Below are 6,630 nucleotides of genomic sequence, written 5' to 3'. Positions count from 1 at the left end.
ATGTTACCACCTTATACCCTGGCAAGGTATAGGGGCTCTGCTGGTCCGGCGAGGTACCAGACTCCACGTATCCACGTGGTGATATCATGTGTCGGTTTATGAAATGTTCTCCCTACTTATCATGTTTTTACTTATGTTATATATATACGTATGTACACATTCTCATGTTCATGTCCAGGTTTTCAGTTTCAGTTCTTATTATGTTATTTCATGTCCCATGTTGTTTCTTTCGGTTACTTTACATACCAGTACATTCAATGTGCTGACGTCCCCTTTTATTGCCCGGGGGCCTGTATTTCACGATGCAGGTACGGATTTACAGGACGACGCTTCTGCTCATTAGGATTTGCACGTACCAGCTTATTGGTGAGCCCCATCTCATTCAGGGTTTAGACATTGTATTTCTTTATTTAGTTTTGTATCTAAAGGTATGTTGGGGGCCTTGTCCCAGTAAGTATGTTTTCTAGTCAGACTCATGATAGAGGTTTCATAGACTAGACAAGTGAGTTATGTCATGCCAGACATTTGGAGTCGTATAGCCAATTTGGCTCACTCATGTTTAAACAAGTATTCTATTAAGTATTATGACTTACCATGTTTTATAAAGGCTCATCATGCATTCACGTTATATTCCGCTTATGTTATGTATCATGATGATTCAGCAGGCCATGTGGTTCGCTCGGTCACATGCAGTCAGGCACCGAGTGCCGTGTTACGTCCAGGCCATGGTTCGGGGCGTGACAGATAGCCAAAAGGAGACGTGGACCATAATTTGGTACAAGTCATAGATGAGTATGTGTCAGCTCAATTATCATGGAACGCGATCGATCCAAGTTAGCGGAACAACTTTTCAATGAAAGGTCATTTGAAGTCTAGTCATGCCACAAAGAGAATAGAAAGCCCTACATACCTCGTCGATGGAGTTATATACATTTTCCCGAGTCCTCGAACGTCTTACGAAAGATTTCCTACATCACACGACCAATATGGGATCAATTTCAAGTTCATATTTTATGGAAATACTCAATGAGACATTTCGCCGAACAACTTGCAGGCGTAAGTTCGTAGGGCCATTTGTAGTTCAATTTCTTCATTCAAGACTACCACTTTCTTCTTCTTTGCTCCTACTCTTCCTTATCAATCCATCCATACCTTCACAGCTCCAAGAAAATACATTTAAACCACATAAATCAGCTCAACCAATCAATTTCATCCATACTAGTTCATATGGTTCATATACATGGGATTTCCTCCAAATTTCTTAGATTAAATGCTTAGAGAATCATAAGGAGATGATTAAGAGGATAAAACATACCTTAGATTCCCAGAATCAATCCAAAACAGAGATTTCTTCAAGTTGAAGATTTCTTCCGAAAAGCGAAACAACGAAGAAACGACGATTCTACGATTACCACATGATTCCTTACGTTAAAGTTACTTGATTAGCCTTTGGATTTGCTTATGATTGATGGAGAAATGTTTGAGAGAGTATAGGGAGTGTTTAGGGTTTGTTCTTTGAAGAGAAATGAGGTTCCAATCTGATTTGTGGGTCTTTTATATAAAAAGGAATAAGCTGCCACTGACCTAGAGCACTGTTCCAGCGACAGTTTATGTCCCTGGATGGAAATGCGAATATCTCTCTACTCCGATGTCTTATTGACGAACGGTAAAATCGGCTAGAAACTAGACTCATAGACCTTCGATTTGATAGGTGGATCACCTTGTAACTCCAAGTATATTGAGAGAAAAGCTCCGAGACATCTGACCCAAATTTCAGTGAAATTTACAAGCTTAACTTGCGACGCCGTTTGTCGACTTTCGTATTACAACTCGTTTGACTTCCAAACTTAACAAGAGACCATTATACAATTCAAATACTTCATATCATTACTTGCTTAGCATGTGGAGCACTCCTAATCTCACCCAAAAGTACAAGTTATCGTATTCCCAACTTGCCGACTTTTAACGAAACTCTTGCTTCTTTGATTCATTCACCCTCCAAATCTTCCGCCACTTACTAATATTATTATAGACTCTTGTAACCATTTTTATTAATAAAATCAATCCCTTTTATCCTCAACATAATTTCTTTTTGAACTTACGTCGACTAACCCATGATGCGACTTTAACATGTGAAAATCCGAGGTGTAACATTTAATACTTGACTAATTGAGATAATTCAATTTTTCAATTAAAGTCAACCATATATTGACTACTTGTTGCGTCTACTTTTTTATTAAGAAAATTGATTGAATTAAATCAAGAGTTGCTAATTGTTACTCAATCCTATATAATGCTTAGCTAAATTGAAGCAATTCAATATTTCAATTAAAATCAACCATAGTGTTGACTACTTGTTACATCTACATTTTTTGTTTAAATTGATTGAATTAGATCTAAACTTAGTCATTGTTACTCAATTCTATTTTATACTTATCTAATTGAGACAATTCAATGTTCCAATTAAAGTCAACTATAGTATTGACTATTTGTTACATCTACTTTTATAAAAAAAAAAATTGATTGAATTAAATCAGAAGTTGCAAATTGTTATTCAATCCTATATAATACTTAGCTAAATTGAAGGAATTCAATGTTTCAATGAAAGTCGGCCATAGTGTTGACTACTTGTTACATCCTTTATTTTTGTTTAAATTGATTGAATTAGATCTAAACTTGTTAATTGCTACTCAATTCTATTTAATACTTTACTAATTGAGATAATTCTATGTTTCAATTAAAGTCAACCATAATATTGACTACTTGCTACATCTACTTTTTAAAAAAATGATTGAATTAAATCAAAAGTTGCTAATTGTTATTCAATCCTATATAATACTTAGATAAATTGAAGCAATTCAATATTTCAATTAAAGTTAATCGTAATATTTCACTTGTTACATCCACTGTTTTATTGATTGAATTAGATATAAACTTACTAATTGCTACTCAATTCTATCTAATACTCAGCTAAAGTGAGATAATTCATTGTTTCAATTAAAGTCAACCGTAGTGCTGACTACTTGTTACATCCACTCTTTTTTTTAAAAAAAAAAATTGATTGAATTAGATCTAAAGTTGCTCATTGTTACTTTTTTCCATTTAATACTTAACTAATCGAGATAATTCAATGATATGTTTCAATTAAAGTCAACCATAGTACTGACTACTAATTACATATACTTTTTTCTTTTAAAATTGATAGAATTAAATCAAAAGCTGCTAATTGTTACTCAATCTTATATAATACTTAGGTGAATTGAAGCAATTCAATGTTTCAATCAAAGTCAATCATAGTGTTGAGTACTTGTTACATCCATTGTTTTATTGATTAAATTAGATCTAAATTTACTAATTGCTACTTAATTCTATCTAATACTTATCTAAGTTGAGATAATTTAATGGTTCAATTAAAGTCAACCATAGTGTTGACAAAATCTTACATCACTTTTTTTTTTTTTTTTAAATTGATGAAATTGAATCAGTAGTTATCAATTTGTTTTACGTAATCTTATATAATACTTAGCTAAATTGAATCAATCTTATATTTCAATTAAAGTCAACCATAGTGTTGAACACTTGTTACATTCACTATTTAAAATAAATAAATTATTGAATTAAATCAAAACTTGCTAATTATTACTCAATTATATCTAATCTTAGCTAAATTGCGATAATTTAATGCTTCAGTTAAAGTCAACTAGCTGTGGCAGCAACGGCTACGCCCTCAGGCCTCTGTCTAGAGAGAGAAGAGAATGTTAGGTTTTAGATTATATTATGTTCTAGTTGATTCATTTTTTCGTCTCAACCATAATGTTGACTACTTGTTACATACATTTTTTTAAAATTGACGAAATTAAATCAACACTTAGCAATTTTTTTAGCAATTTTTTTTACTTAATCCTAATCTAATCTTAGTTAATTTGCACTAATTCAATTTTGAATCGATCCATAAGACAAAACAGGCAAAAACATCAATTTCCAAAAAAAAAATAAAAAAATTACAAAGAATTTTAATCAGAATTAAAAAAACGAAATGTATACCCTTCTGTTATATTGAAAACCATCAGTCTTATTAGTCGGTACAAAGTTAGTGAGAAGCATCTGATCACCACCATGATTATTATAAGAAGGAAGAAAAATTTCTTAGCCATTGAATTGAGCTTGAATTTTTTCAACATGTCAACAATATGTTGCATATGATAATTATCTGATTTATCCAATGAAGATATTTTTGGAGTTGTATTTAAAAAAAAAATAGGCATGCAAATATGTACTTGGAATAGGTGTATTGCACGTTTTTTCTTGTTGAATATTATTGGGAAGAAAAAAATAATTATGGTCTTGAAGAAAGAGAGAGTAAAATTTGAATTATTTTGACTTTTTCCTCTAACTTTTCAGGAAGGGTATCAATGGAATAGAAAAAAGAGAAATTTACTGGTACACCCTCAAATGCCATGTGGAATTATATTAATACCCCTAAAAAGGTGGAGTTGTGCCAAATTGTGTCATTTGTGATTGTGCCAAATATATTTTTCCTAAAAAGAATATGACTTCACATTTTAGTGTATACAATAATTTAGCTTAATGTATGAACTAATTAAGATTACCATCAACTATTTCAACATTATCACTTCCTCTTTCGATTGAACAAAGATCAAAATTACCCAAATACAATTTGCTCATAAGTTCTAATCGGGATGGGTTCAAGGTCTAGAATCACATGTGTCTATGTAGGCTGGCCTAATGGCAGACCACAAGAACGTAAAATATTGGCCATACTAGTAAATTTATCAAAATTGTATGACATTACGATGAGACGACCATGATTAGTGTATGGATGACTTATATAAATCACTTCCTTATTTGAATTGTTAATCAAATTCTCACTTAAATGAAAATTGAAATGAATAAAAAGAGCATGAAAAAAGGGAGATCAAAAAGTTGATGTAGTACTAGTAGCAGATTCACCTGAATTTGAATTTAATATCAATGTGACATAAATTGACAAAGCTTCCCCACGAAAAGAAAAAAATCTAACGGTTTTTTTTTTTTTTTTTGGAGATAAGGAACAATCACTGAAGTAATTTAATGGACACGTTGATGCGGTAAGTATTCTTGGTCATATTTCAAGGTGAGTTAGAAATATAGTTGTTGCTAACTGGATGTGTAATATGTCTACAGTTGGAATGATGATTTTGTCATTCGTTATTTGAATGAACATTACATACCATTGAAGAGCCAACAAGAGGCCTATCATTTCTTGGGCACCATTTTTTGTTGTTTACAGGAGATGAGAATAAGTCTCCAAGTTATATAAGTCTTCATGGTATAATAACAATCAACCCAGTCAGTTGGTTCATATTAATTCCTACGATGCACGGCAACTGTGGCATGTGCACAAGAAATTTCCTTGAGTGTCACAGCCCTGCAGCTACAATTCTGATTATTCAGATTCGCGGTGTGTCTATATCTATCATCCCTGATTTTAAACCAAACATCTCTGTTTCAATCTATTTCATTGATCTCTCCATGTTACTATCCAATAGCTTCAATGCCATTGGAGATATGTTTATTATCAAGGTATTTGTAAAATCTCTTAGTTGAAATATTCTAAGCAGTTGTTTTCCTACATTACTTCCAACTCCTTGTTAATTAACTCTTCAAACTTGAATATCCTAATATTTGGCTGTTCCGTGATTTTATCCTTATAGTGCTTAATTGGCCAAGAAACTAGAATTGCATAGGTAGTTTCTGGTGAAATTACAATTGCATAGCTAGTTTTTCGTGGTCTTGATACACTTGTGTCTTGGATTATGTGTTCTTATAATAAAATCATTATCTGTGGGGTCTGAATTTTTACACTTACATGGATATTAGAAGTCATCAATGAATAGGTTCAAAGGTTAATTGACGGCTTAACTAGCTCTATATATGTATATATAGGTAGGAAGACGAACAGACACTTAGTGGCAAAGGCCAAAAGACCTATAGTAGCAAAATTGTCGCCGTGCGAGGTAGGATTTCATGGACGTTATGACAAACACTGCAAGTTGCACCACCATTGGGGATTTTCGTGAGATACACAATATTCTTTCTGAAGAGAATTATAAGGTATGAACCCACTTTTGTTTTCACTTTCCATTAAAAAATAGTACTGCTATTGATAGATCGTTATCTTCAATCACAATGAATGGATGAAGTAAAGTCATCGACAAAGAAATGAGTTAATTTCTCATATGGTTACTCAACAACACAAAAATTGGAATAAAGAAGAGAGATGATCATTAGTTGAATGACCATATGAGAAATCTAACTCTAAAGAAATTGCTGGGATATTACCCTTCTTTTTATTTGCAGCTTCATCGGCTTGTACTTTTAGTTGTCCATTGTGTACATATAACAGTGGAGCTTTGGTGCAAGGAGGGTTGGGTCTTTGAAGGAACTTTCATACTTGCTATATTACGGATCAAGGAATCCCCAATAATAATTCTGATCAGAATTAGAGTAGAGCATTAACAATTCTGCTCATTATTATGTTCTTCACATTTAGTTGGTAAATCGTATTTCTCATTTAAAATAGCCTTATACTATGTTTTTTTAAAGCTTTTGGTCCTTCACTAGAACAGG

The sequence above is a fragment of the Lycium barbarum genome, chromosome 4 (assembly GCF_019175385.1).
Source record: "Lycium barbarum isolate Lr01 chromosome 4, ASM1917538v2, whole genome shotgun sequence".
In the NCBI taxonomy this organism is placed as follows: domain Eukaryota; kingdom Viridiplantae; phylum Streptophyta; class Magnoliopsida; order Solanales; family Solanaceae; genus Lycium; species Lycium barbarum.
Note: the sequence above shows the minus strand (reverse complement) of the source record.